This window comes from Triticum urartu, chromosome 6, assembly GCF_003073215.2.
Source record: "Triticum urartu cultivar G1812 chromosome 6, Tu2.1, whole genome shotgun sequence".
NCBI lineage: Eukaryota > Viridiplantae > Streptophyta > Magnoliopsida > Poales > Poaceae > Triticum > Triticum urartu.
Genome location: NC_053027.1, coordinates 31555083 through 31569688, shown reverse-complemented (window position 1 = coordinate 31569688; position 14606 = coordinate 31555083).

Below are 14606 nucleotides of genomic sequence, written 5' to 3'. Positions count from 1 at the left end.
TAGAAGATGACTCGGAGGACGACAGTTACCGTCCACCCTCCGAGGAGGAGACAAGCCTCGGCAACGAAGACCTCATCGTGCCTGAGGATCCTCTAGAGCAGGAGCGCTTTAAGCTTCAGCTCATAGCCACTGCAAGGAGCCTGAAAAAGAAACAACAGCAGCTTCAAGCTGAACAAGATCTGCTCGTCGACAGATGGACTGATGTCCTGACAGCCAAGGAATATGGCCTCAAGCGCCCAGCCAAGAGCTACCCGAAACGCAGACCGCTACCTCAATTCGATGAGGAGGCGCCGGAGAACATATCTCCCTCGCGTAATGCAGAACGACCACCACGTGGTCGAGACAGGACGGCCGACTGGCCACCCCGCGGTCGGGATAAAGCAGCAACTCAGGCCGAACAGCAGCCCACCCCACTGTCTCGTAAAAATAGGGATGGAAGAGTTTGGGGTCATACGCACGACCTTCGGCAGACCCTGGACAGTAGAGTAGGACACACAAGATCGATCTATGGATCGAGAGGACGTGCCTCGAGGCACGACGACGGCTACCTATTCGGATGTGACAAACCTAACCACGCCCGGGCCAAATGCCGCAGACGGACTCCATCAGAGCTACGCCATGATGCGGCCCGATATAGAGGTGCTCCACACCCTCTCTGCTTCACAGATGAAGTACTGGATCACGAATTCCCCGAGGGGTTCAAGCCCGTCAACATCGAATCATACGACGGCACAACCGATCCTGCAGTATGGATCGAGTATTTTATTCTCCATATCCATATGGCTCGAGGATATGACCTCCACACCATTAAATACCTCCCACTAAAACTCAAAGGGCCAGCTCGGCACTGGCTTAATAGCCTGCCTGAAAACTATATCGGCAGCTCGAAGGACTTGGAAGAAGCCTTCCTGGACAACTTCCAAGGAACCTATGTCCGGCCACCAGACGCTGACGACTTAAGCCACATAGTTCAACAACCTGGAGAATCATCCAGAAAATTCTGGACTAGGATCCTAACCATAAAGAACCCAATCATTGACTGTCCTGATGCTGAGGCCCTAGCAGCCTTCAAACATAGCATCCGTGATGAATGGCTAGCACGCCACCTCGGCCAAGAAAAGCCGAAGTCTATGGAAGCCCTTACGGCACTCATGACCCGCTTTTGCGCGGGTGAGGATAGCTTGCTGGCTCACAGCAAGAACACAGCCAGCGAGGCAGGCCCCTCTGAGGCCAAGAATAGCACCAGCAAGCTCCAGCGCAATAGACACAAACACCGAAGCAATGTCGACAACACCGATGATACCAAAATTAACGCCGGATTCAGTGGCTCCAAGTCCGGCCAACGGAAGAAGCCCTACAAAAGAAACAATGAAGGACCTTCTAGCCTCGACCGCATACTCGACCATCCGTGCCAGATACATGGCACCTGATACGTCTCCAATGTATCTACTTTTCCAAACACCTTTGCCCTTGTTTTGGACTCTAACTTGCATGATTTGAATGGAACTAACCCGGACTGACGCTGTTTTCAGCAGAATTACCATGGTGTTATTTATGTGCAGAAACAAACGTTCTCGGAATGACCTGAAACATCACGGAGCAACTTTTTGGAAAATGTAAAAAATACCTGCAAAAGATGAAGGCCAGGGGGCCCACCACCTCTCCACGAGGGTGGGGGCACGCCCCCCTACATCGTGGGCCCCCTGATGCCTCTCTGACTCCAACTTCAACTCTATATATTGTGTTTCGGGGAGAAAAAAATCAGAGAGAAGAATTCATCGCGTTTTACGATACGGAGCCGCCGCCAAGCCCTAAAACCTCTCGGGAGGGCTGATCTGGAGTCCGTTCAGGGCTCCAGAGAGGGGAATCCGTCGCCATCGTCATCATCAACCATCCTCCATCACCAATTTCATGATGCTCACCGCCGTGCGTGAGTAATTCCATCATAGGCTTGCTGGACGGTGATGGGTTGGATGGGATCTATCATGTAATTGAGTTAGTTTTGTAAGGGTTTGATCCCTAGTGTCCACTATGTTCTGATATTGATGTTGCTATGACTTTGCTATGCTTAATGCTTGTCACTAGGGCCCGAGTGCCATGATTTCAGATCTGAACCTATTATGTTTTCATCAATATATGAGTGTTCTTGATCCTATCTTGCAAGTCTATAGTCACCTATTATGTGTTATGACCCGTTAACCCCGAAGTGACAATAATCAGGATACTTACCGGTGATGACCGTAGTTTGAGGAGTTCATGTATTCACCATGTGTTAATGCTTTGTTCCGGTACTCTATTAAAAGGAGGCCTTAATATCCCTTAGTTTCCATAAGGACCCCGCTGCCACGGGAGGGTAGGAAAAAAGATGTCATGCAAGTTCTTTTCCATAAGCATGTATGACTATATTCGGAATACATGCCTACATTATATCAATGAACTGGAGCTAGTTCTGTGTCACCCTAGGTTATGACTGCTACATGATGAACCGCATCCGACATAATTCTCTATCACCGATCCATTGCCTGCGAGCTTTCCATATATTGTTCTTTGCTTATTTACTTTCCCGTTGCTATTGCTATCATCACTACAAAATACCAAAAACATTACTTTTACTATTGTTACCTTTTGTAACCGTTACCACTACTATCATATTACTTTGCTACTAAATACTTTGCTGCAGATATTAAGTTTCCAGGTGTGGTTGAATTGACAACTCAGCTGCTAATACTTGAGAGTATTCTTTGGCTCCCCTTGTGTCGAATCAATAAATTTGGGTTGAATACTTTACCCTCGAAAACTGTTGCGATCCCCTATACTTGTGGGTTATCAAGACTTTTTTCTGGCGCCGTTGCCGAGGAGCATAGCTCTATTCTTTGAGTCACTTGGGATTTATATCTGCTTATCATTATGAAGAACTTGAAAGATCCAAGAACCAAGATTTATCCCTCAACTATGAGGGGAGGTAAGGAACTTCAATCTAGCTCTGCACTTGATTCACCTTCTGTTTTGAGTAAGCTTGCGACACCTACACCTGCTTCTGCTATTCGTTCTGATATGTCGCATGTTATTGATGATGCCACTTCTGCTATACATGATACTTAAGATGAAACTACTTCTATGCCTGATACTACTGTGCCACTTAGTGATTTTCTTGGTGAACAAATTGCTAGGGCTAGAGAGATTGAAAATATTGAATCTGATAATACTGATGAAAGTGATGATGAAGAATCACTTGTTATTCCTGAGGGTTATGTTTTTGATCAAGATGCTTCTTTAGCTATTTTAGCTTGTGTAGGATCGAAAGTATGTCTAGAGGGGGGGTGATTAGACTACTTGACCAAATAAAAACTTAACCTTTTCCCAATTTCAGTTCTTGGCAGATTTTAGCTATTTTAGGACAAGTCAAGCAATCATCACACAATTCAAGCAAGCATGCAAAGAGTTTATGGGCAGCGGAAAGTAAAGCATGCAACTTGCAAGAATATAAAGGGAAGGGTTTGGAGAATTCAAACGCTATTGGAGACACGGATGTTTTTCCCGTGGTTCGGATAGGTGGTGCTATCCTACATTCACGTTGATGGAGACTTTAACCCACGAAGGGTAACGGTTGCGCGAGTCCACACAGGGCTCCACCCAAGGGCAACGGTTGTGCGAGTCCACGAAGGGCTCCACCCATGAAGGGTCCACGAAGAAGCAACCACCCACAAAGGGTCCACGAAGAAGCAACCTTGTCTATCCCACCATGGCCATCGCCCATGAAGGACTTGCCTCACTAGCGGTAGATCTTCACAAAGTAGGCGATCTCCTTGCCCTTACAAACTCCTTGGTTCAACTCCACAATCTTGTCGGAGGCTCCCAAGTGACACCTAGCCAATCTAGGAGACACCACTCTCCAAGAAGTAACAAATGGTGTGTAGGTAATGAACTCCTTGCTCTTGTGCTTCAAATGATAGTCTCCCCAACACTCAACTCTCTCTCATAGGATTTGGATTTGGTGGAAAGAAGATTTGAGTGGAAAGCAACTTGGGAAGGCTAGAGATCAAGATTCATATGGTAGGAATGGAATGTCTTGATCTCAACACATGAGTAGGTGGTTCTCTCTCAGAACATATGAGTAGGAATGGTGTGTGTGTTCTGATGGCTCTCACATCGAATGAGAAGGAGGTGGAGGGGTATATATAGCCTCCACACAAAATCCAACCGTTACACAGTTTTCCAATCTCGATGGGACCGAATAAATAAACTCGGTCTGACCGAAGTAGTAAACCTAGTGACCGTTAGGAATTTCGGTGGGACTGACATGCAACTCGGTAGGACCGATTCGGTTAGGGTTTGGGCATAACGTAATCTCGGTGAGACCGATTACACAAACTCGGTGAGACCGAATTTGGTAATTAGCTAACCAAAGAGTTGGTCAGGCAAACTCGGTGGGACCGATTTGCTCTTTCGGTGAGACCGAGTGGAACTCGGTGAGACCGAAAAGTTACAAAGGGGAAACACTGAGTTTACATTGCAATCTCGGTGGGACCGATTCGCTCTTTCGGTGGGACCGAAAACTTACGAAAGGGAAACAGAGAGTTTGCATCCCCATCTCGGTGGGACCAAGATCCTTATCGGTAGAACCGAATTGCTAGGGTTTGGCAGTGGCTAATGACAAGTGAAACTCGGTGGCGCCGGATAGGAAGAATCGGTAGGACCGAGTTTGGCTTAGAGTTTAGGTCATATGTGGATATGGGAAAGTAGTAGAAGGTTTTGGAGCATATCATTAAGAACATGAAGCAAGAGGGTCATTAAGCAACACCTCATCCCTCCTTGATAGTATTGGCTTTTCCTATGGACTCAATGTGATCTTGGATCACTAAAATATAAAGTGAAGAGTCTTGAGCTTTTGAGCTTGAGCCAATCCTTTGTCCTTAGCATTTTGAGGGTTCTACTTTCACATCCATGCCATGCCAATCATTGAGCTTTCCTGAAATAATCATCTTGGAATAGCATTAGCTCAATGAGCTATATGTTGTTATGAATTACCAAAACCACCTAGGGATAGTTGCACTTTCAATCTCCCCCTTTTTGGTAATTGATGACAACATATAGATCAAAGCTTCGACAAATGATAATAAGCATGAAGTATATCGTCGCTTTGAGAAGTATGTGATAAGTAAGAGCTCCCCCTAAATTTGTGCATATTTAAAATTTGCTTTGGACTGCAAATGCACAAAGAGTTAGAGTCATGGGTTACTCTTCCATGTCACATACATCTTGGTGGAGCGCTCAAAATGATAAGAATGAAATACATGCACTCATCACCAAGAATAGTGGATGATCACAAACGATAGATAGAATGATAATATTTAAGCAAGCATTAAGCAAACATTAAGTGTAGCTTATGATCAAACACATGATCATCGATGTCTCACAAATAATGACATAGTATCAAGCACTCAAAAGCAGAAAAGGTTCATAAAACCACCAAATAAAGCAAGATAGAAAAGCAACACTCTCTCTCTCGAAGCCTATGATCTATACATCTTCTCCCCCTTTGGTAACAAGTTACCAGAAAGTTCCTAGAAAATGCATAGCACTAGATCGACGCTCAGGCTTGATCTTCAGGTGGTGGTGGAGTCCGGATCACTCCAAGGACGAAGGCTTCTGTAGATGTTGAAGTAGTCGCTGGAGTTTGAGCTGAGGTAGACGCTGGAGCTGAGGCTGTAGCTGGTGCTGAAGTAGTGGCTCTGGTGTCAGCAACTGGCAGTGCAGACGACCTCGGACCTCGTGGCACCCTCGCAAACGCATGAGTCGTGGTCCTGCCTCTCCTCTCATTCATGTCCTCCTGGAGCTGCTCCACTGCAGACTGAACTTCTGTTACCTTGATGTCCAAGTCATAGAACCTCTATTCCATGATCCTCTCTAAACTTGCCTGGTTCTGAGTCAGGGTGGCTATACTCTGCTCAATCCGCAGGGTGGACGCAATCAAGTAACCAAGCTGCTCTTGTTTGGTCTTCAAGAAGTATTCAGATGCCTCTGCTTGAGTAGGCATCCTGGCAGCTTTCTCCTTCCTCGCCTTCTCCTTCTTTGCATATGCTTGTGCAGACGATGGCTCATTCTCTGTCATCACAACTTCATTGTTCTCAAAATCTGGACGGATGGGCAGGTGTTCCTTATCCAACAAATATACGCCCGTGCCCATCTTGGAGTTGATGAGCTCCTGAATCTGAGGGGCATATCCACAGCTCCTCTTCTGATCTGCCGCAGTCCTTTTGATCGTTTCCACTATGAGGCTCATGACTTTGAATTTCTGAGGCACATCAAACACATGTAGCAAGTTGATAGCATGGCCTCTGATCATCTTGTGATCTCCAGACTTGGGCAGAAGGGTGTGCCTAAGGATCCAGTTGATCGTAGGCAATCCTGATAGCAGATAATGCACTGAGCCAAACTTGAACGTGTCAAGAGCTTCATTGGGAATTTCCTTGTACATATTTGACATGGAGTTATGGTCCATCTTCTTCTTGGCATAGATATCCAAGTCCTCATCTTGCTCTTCTGGGGCATTGATGATCTGTTCCCACTCAGCCACTGTAGATTGGTACCTTGTACCCTCAGACATCCATGTAATCCTCCCATCTGGATAAAAGTGAGCTGTGGAGTAGAACTGCATGATGAGTTCCTCGTTCCACTTTGTGAGCTTCTGCCCAACAAAGTCCTCTACTCCACACGCTCTGAAGCTGTCCTGAACTCCTGGGTAGTACTCTTCATTCTCCTTGATATATGTCCAGTCGACCCATCTCATGTCACAAACGATTGGCTTCTTGTCAAGCAAAACAGTCTCATAGAAATCTTGCTGCTCCTTGGTATGAAATATGTAATCCACGGCAGTCCTTCTCCTAGAAGCATATGGATCTGCTTCTCTCCATTTCCTCAGCCCTGAATCTCTCCTGAGCTTCATATCCTCAGCCACAGGATGAGCATCGTTGTGGTCTGGGATCTTGGGCTTGAGCTTCCTAAGGACACTCTCTTCCTATTCTTTGATAGCTTCAGGCACTGGGGCCTTGTTCTTTTCTGCAGCTGGGATGCTTCGTGTGTTTCTCTTTGGTGCACTCTTAGGCTTAGATGTAGCCTTAGGTGCTTCCTTGGGCTTGGATGCAGCTGTTCCTGACCTTATAGCATCTCCCATGAGTTTGGCTGCCTTGGGCGCTGGTGCAGCTGCCTCTTCTTCCTCATCCTCTTCTACCATGATGGAGGCCTTGCCAAGCACCCTAGCCACAGTCTTTTTCACTCTCTCTTTCCTTTTCTTGCCCTCAGCTGCAACGGGCTTAATGGGAGCAGGCTTCTCAGTTGATGCTCTAGCCTTTGACATGGGCTGCCTGCCTGCTGGCCTCTTGATTTTCAGGCCTGGCTTTGAGCCTTGAGCTGGCTCAACTCTCTTGGAGGTGGCCTCTTCCTCTGCCACATAGTCTTCATCCTCAGAATCAGACGTTCTCTTCTTCCTTTGACGTGTGGCAGCCTTAGGCAGATTGCTGGGGGTGCTCCTGCTGCCATCATCAGAAGAACTTGAGGGGCTAGTGCCCTCACTCATCACAACTTGCTGCTCAGACACATTCTGGCTGTCACTTTGATCAGACATGTTGCAAACTGACTGCTGACCCTGTGAATAGATTATGGATAAGATAGAGTGGATGAGCATCACAAAAAGCAGAGATTTTTGCAAAAGATTAATTCAAAAACTTAGTTTTAGTTTTCCACAGAAAGCATCTCGGATCTACGATTTTCAAACTCGGTGACACCAAAGCAGTTTTGGCACCAGAACTGGTGAACTCGGTCAGACCGAGTCACAGTTCGGTGGCACCAAGACTGCTAGGGTTTGACAGAATTCCAAAATCGGTTGCACCGATAAGTTATTCTCGGTCAGACCGAGTTTCACTTGTGCAATGGCAAAAGCCAGATCGGTGGGACCGAGTTTTTCAACTCGATGGGTCCGGGATGGTTTCGGCGGAAACCTAACCCTAAAATTTTCGAATTAAGCCTAATCTACGAGTTCATTGACTGGATAGGAGTGTTTCAATCGTGGCCAGAAACAATGTGATCACAATGTGCTAGGAATCAGATTGAGGAATAGCACAAAGATCAAGTCCATACCCTAGTTCGGCGGGGACTTGCTACGGCGGGGCAGATTTCCCGTTGACGGCGGCGGAGACCAGCGACAGGAGGCTGCTGGCGGCGAGAAGACGATCCGGAGACCACGAAGGCAGAGCAGGCTATCACGCGGGCGAAGAGGTTTCGGAGAAATTTCCAAAATTTTGCCCGTCACTATATATAGCCCGACCCTGTCGGTGTGACCGAGTGGAACAACTCGGTGGCACCGAGATGCAAAACTGTGTGCAGTTATTGCAACTCGGTGTGACCGAAAAGTTCAAATCGATTGCACCGAGATCGAAAACCTAGATCAACTTAATGAACTCGGTAGGACCGAAAATGGAGTATCGGTCAGACCGAGATTCATAAAGAGGTTTTGGAAGTTTAAGTCTATGACGAATCGGGGACTCCGAGCGCTCCTCACACAGAGTGGTTCGAATCTGACTTGATCAAATTTTGTGATGCAGCATGAATAGAGTTTGAGACGAGAAAAGCATAGATAGCTAGAGAAGGTTCTTAGGCATTCTTGTCCATCCACTTGGCAAAAGAAGATAAAGCCAAACAATCAAAACAACAATTGGATGTCCTTGAATGAGTAAAATATGCAACCAACATGCTCACACAATAAGATAGCAAATGAAATATGTGGCAAAGCATGCACAACCAATTCTAGCATCTATCAAGCAATTTGCGATGACTAGGTCATCTATATATGAGTATATTGACTTAGGAGTCAAGTGAGAACGCTTGATCGTAGGTCATACTCATCGTTTAAGCTCAAGTGGGGTTACCACTTTTACATAAAGCATTGTTTTGTTCACATCTTTAGAGTTGCTTTAGCTCAAGTCTTAGAGTAAAGCTCCCCCTAGATGTGATATCCCCCCTAAGAGGGATGAACTAACCTTGGGTTTTGTCGATGATGACTTCAGGTAGATATTGAAGATGTGGATGCTCAATGTTGATGTAGATCTCTTGGAGCTATCCATTTGAGTGAATTGCACTTTCAATACCTACATGGGTTAGTCCCACAAGGAACAAACAAGGATATCCATAGACATAGAGTGATGCACACAAAAGATGATGTCCATGAAAACTTTTAGGTTACCTTGTCCCTTGTCTTACCAACAAGAGGGTTTATGACTCCTTGAACTAGTGCAAGATGTGGAAGTTGATTGCACTTGTTCTTGCCAAAATGATAAGAGTGAAGTATGTTGGCAGAGTCACCCTCAAGAACTCTCTAGTTCTTCTTCTTTTGGATCCACATCATCTTGATGGGAATCCTTGGAGTTGTAGTCGTACTTGATGAAGTGGAACTTGAAGTAGTCTTGGGAATCCACTTGACTAAGGTCTTTGGAGCTTCTTCAAATGCATCAATTTCCTCTTGAAGCTTGTCCTTGCCTTTTTGCTCGTAGTCTTGTGGTGGAAGATCATCTTGAGCTTGTGTCCCCTTGAAGGAAGTATACTTCTCTTGTTGAGGGACAAACTTCGTCTTGGGGTATTGATCTTCTTCCCATTCAACTCCATTGGCATTGAACTTTCGTTCAAAACCAACACCTTGATTCTTCCGGTGCATTCCTTGCTTGCGCACAATTTCCTCGAATTGCTTACTCCCGGCAAGGCTCTTGTACACTCCTTTCTCTATAATTCCCTTCAATAAGCTATTTTCTTGCTCAAGTGTAACTTGGCTAAGAGAATCATTAGTGGAATCAAGAGAACTACTAGAAGCAACAATATTGGATTTAGCATGATCATTGTTACTACTAGAGGAAGAATCTTTCTTGTTACTAGACTTGACTTGAGGCATGTAAGTGGATAAGAGTAAACGCTTGGCAATGTAAGAAGAACTTTTCTTGTGGAGATCATCATTGATTGCCTTTAAGAACTCATGCTCTTGCTCAAGATTGAGCTTTTCAAAACATAGTTTCTCATGAGCTCTTAAAAGTTCTCGGTGATCTTCGAAGATAGTGTCATGAGCTAACTTAAGAGTTTTTAGTTCTTTAGTTAGAGCCTCAATCTTCTCCTTATCATTGTCACTCGTTTTATCTTGATTAGCATGATTAATTGGTCTTTTATCATAGTATTCATCACTAGAGTTGTCACCAAGCAAATCATCACCTAACAAGTCATCTTCATCACTATTGAAATCAACATACTCGGGGTGTGTTACCTTAGGACCTTTGGCCATGAAGCATCTTCCAATTCCTTCATTTGGTGAGTCAAATATGTCGTAGGAGTTGGTTGACACAAGTGCTAGACCGGCAACACCTTCATATTGAGTATCTTCGGAGTCAGAGTGATAACTTCTCTCGGAGTGACTGTCGGAGTCGGAGCCGGATACCCATTCACCAACATGAGCTTGATGTCTTCGTCTTGTGTAGCTCCTTGATGATTTTTCCTTCCTTTCCGAATCCTTGCTTCTCCGTGAGTATCTTCGTTCATAACGATCATCTCTACTCCTTCTCTCTCTTGGTGGTGATCCTTTGCTTCTTCTTTTTGGAGAATCTTCTCTTCTCTTGTAGGGAGCCGTACACTCGTTGGAATAGTGTCCGGGTCTTCCACAATTGTAACAGTTTCGCTCTCGACTAGAAGATCTTTTATCATTGTAGGACCTTGACTTGGAGCTTCTATCTTTGCTTCTACTCTTGTAGAACTTGTTGAAGTTCTTCACCATTAAGCTCAATTCTTCATTGAAGTCTTGTTTCTCACTTGATGATGTAGGGGCTTCACATGAGGCTTTATAGGCACCAGTTGACTTGTTGTGAAGTTCCTCTTTATCCTTAAGTGACATCTCATGAGCAACAATTCTTCCAATCACTTCCGTTGGCTTGAGATCTTTGTAATTTGGCATCATTTGGATCAATGTGCACACGGTATCATATTTTCCATCCAAGGCTCTTAGGATCTTCTTGATGATGAATCTATCGGTCATCTCTTCACTTCCTAAGCCGGCAATCTCATTTGTGATGAGAGCAAGCCTAGAGTACATTTCAGCGACACCTTCACCATCCTTCATCTTGAACTTGTCAAGTTGGCTTTGAAGCACATCCAACTTGGATTCCTTGACGGAGTCGGTACCTTCGTGCATATCAATCAAAGTGTCCCAAATTTCCTTTGCATTCTCAAGGCGGCTGATTTTGTTGAATTCTTCGGGGCACAATCCGTTGAAGAGAATATCACAAGCTTCAGCATTGTATTGCAACATCTTCAACTCATCCGCGGTAGCTTCACGGTTTGGTTCTTTCCCATCAAAGAAGTCACCTTGCAAACCAACACACACAATAGCCCAAACGGCGGGGTTATGTCCAAGAATATGCATTTTCATTTTATGCTTCCAACTAGCAAAATTAGTACCATCAAAGTAAGGACCTCTACGGTGATAATTTCCCTCGCTAGACGCCATACTCTCCTAGGTTGTGAAACCAAGGCTATGACCACCAAAAGCTATGGGGATCAAGAAAATGGAGACCAAAGCTCTGATACCACTTGTAGGATCGAAAGTATGTCTAGAGGGGGGGTGATTAGACTACTTGACCAAATAAAAACTTAACCTTTTCCCAATTTTAGTTCTTGGCAGATTTTAGCTATTTTAGGACAAGTCAAGCAATCATCACATAATTCAAGAAAGCATGCAAAGAGTATATTGGCTGCGGAAAGTAAAGCATGCAACTTGCAAGAATATGAAGGGAAGGGTTTGGAGAATTCAAACGCTATTGGAGACACGGATGTTTTAATCCAAGGGCAACGGTTGTGCGAGTCCACGAAGGGCTCCACCCATGAAGGGTCCACGAAGAAGCAACCACCCACAAAGGGTCCACGAAGAAGCAACCTTGTCTATCCCACCATGGCCGCATCGCCCACGAAGGACTTGCCTCACTAGCGGTAGATCTTCACGAAGTAGGCGATCTCCTTGCCCTTACAAACTCCTTGGTTCAACTCCACAATCTTGTCGGAGGCTCCCAAGTGACACCTAGCCAATCTAGGAGACACCACTCTCCAAGAAGTAACAAATGGTGTGTAGGTAATGAACTCCTTGCTCTTGTGCTTCAAATGATAGTCTCCCCAACACTCAACTCTCTCTCATAGGATTTGGATTTGGTGGAAAGAAGATTTGAGTGGAAAGCAACTTGGGAAGGCTAGAGATCAAGATTCATATGGTAGGAATGGAATGTCTTGATCTCAACACATGAGTAGGTGGTTCTCTCAGAACATATGAGTAGGAATGGTGTGTGTGTTCTGATGGCTCTCACATCGAATGAGAAGGAGGTGGAGGGGTATATATAGCCTCCACACAAAATCCAACCGTTACACAGTTTTCCAATATCGGTGGGACCGAATAAATAAACTCGGTCTGACCGAAGTAGTAAACCTAGTGACCGTTAGGAATTTCGGTGGGACTGACATGCAACTCGGTAGGACCGATTCGGTTAGGGTTTGGGCATAACGTAATCTCGGTGAGACCGATTACACAAACTCGGTGAGACCGAATTTGGTAATTAGCTAACCAAAGAGTTGGTCAGGCAAACTCGATGGGACCGATTTGCTCTTTCGGTGAGACCGAGTGGAACTCGGTGAGACCAAAAAGTTACAAAGGGGAAACACTGAGTTTACATTGCAATCTCGGTGGGACCGATTCGCTCTTTCGGTGGGACCGAAAAGTTATGAAAGGGAAACAGAGAGTTTGCAACCCCATCTCGGTGGGACCGAGATCCTTATCGGTAGAACTTAATTGCTAGGGTTTGGCAGTGGCTAATGACAAGTGAAACTCGGTGGCGCCGGATAGGAAGAATCGGTAGGACCGAGTTTGGCTTAGAGTTTAGGTCATATGTGGATATGGGAAAGTAGTTGAAGGTTTTGGAGCATATCATTAAGCACATGAAGCAAGAGGCTCATTAAGCAACACCTCATCCCTCCTTGATAGTATTGGCTTTTCCTATGGACTCAATGTGATCTTGGATCACTAAAATATAAAGTGAAGAGTCTTGAGCTTTTGAGCTTGAGCCAATCCTTTGTCCTTAGCATTTTGAGGGTTCTACTTTCACATCCATGCCATGCCAATCATTGAGCTTTCCTGAAATAATCATCTTGGAATAGCATTAGCTCAATGAGCTATATGTTGTTATGAATTACCAAAACCACCTAGGGATAGTTGCACTTTCAGCTTGCAAAGATAGAAACGAACTTAAGAGGTTATTAGCTAAATGGAATAAGAAATCTCTAAATGCTAGAATGAAACCTGACGCTGCTTTTGCTACTTCACCTATCTATGTTACTGATAAGGATTATGAATTCTCTGTTGATCCTGATATAATTACTTTGGTTGAGTCTGATCCTTTTTATGTCTATGAATCTAAAATTGTTGTGGCACATCTTACTAAATTAAATGATATAGCCACCCTGTTCACTAAAGATGAGAGAACTCTTTACTTTTACATCCTTAAAATATTCCCGTTCTCATTAAAGGGTGATGCTAAGACATGGTTTAATTCTCTTGATCCTGGTTGTGTGTGTAGTCCCCAGGATATGATTTATTACTTCTCTGTTAAATATTTCCCTGCTCATAAGAAACAAGCTGCTTTAAGGGATATATATAATTTTGTGCAAATTGAAGAAGAGAGTCTCCCACAATCTTGGGGGAGGCTTCTCCAATTACTTAATGCTTTCCCTGATCATCCTCTTAGGAAAAATGAAATACTTGATATCTTTTATAATGGACTAATCAATGCTTCCAGAGATTACCTGGATAGTTATGCTGGTTCTGTTTTCAGGGAAAGAACACCGGATGAATCTGAAATTCTATTGAATAATATGTTGACAAATGAAAATAATTGGACACCTTCGGAGCCAATTCCTGAGCCTATTCCTAAACCAACTCCGAAGAAGAGGGGTATTCTATTTCTCAGTCCTGAAGATATGCAAGAGGCAAAGAAATCTATGAAAGAAAAAGGTATTAAAGCTGAAGATGTTAATAATTTACCTCCTATTGAAGAAATACATGGTCTTAATTTACCGCCTGTTGAAGAAACATATGATATTGATCCCTTACCTATTGAAGAAACTCATGGTCTTGATAACCCGACACAGGTAGTAAAGGTAAATTCTCTCTATAGATATGATAAGGCTGAAATCCCATTTACTAAGTTTGCTAGCCCATGCTTAGATGAGTTTGATAAATTTATGGCTAAGCAAGAAGATTTTAATGCTTATTTTGGTAGACAATTGAAATACAATTCAAATATGCTTGAACACTTGGGTGATTATATGGCTAATGTCAAAGGTGAACTTAAACTTGTTAGTAAACATGCTTCTATGGTTACCACTCAAGTAGAACAAGTACTTAAAGCTCAAAATGATTTGCTCAATGAATTGAATAGTAAGAATAACGATAATGTTGTTAGAGTGGCTACTAGAACTGGTAGAATGACTCAGGAACCTTTGTATCCTGAAGTCCACCCTAAGAGAAATGAGCAAGATTC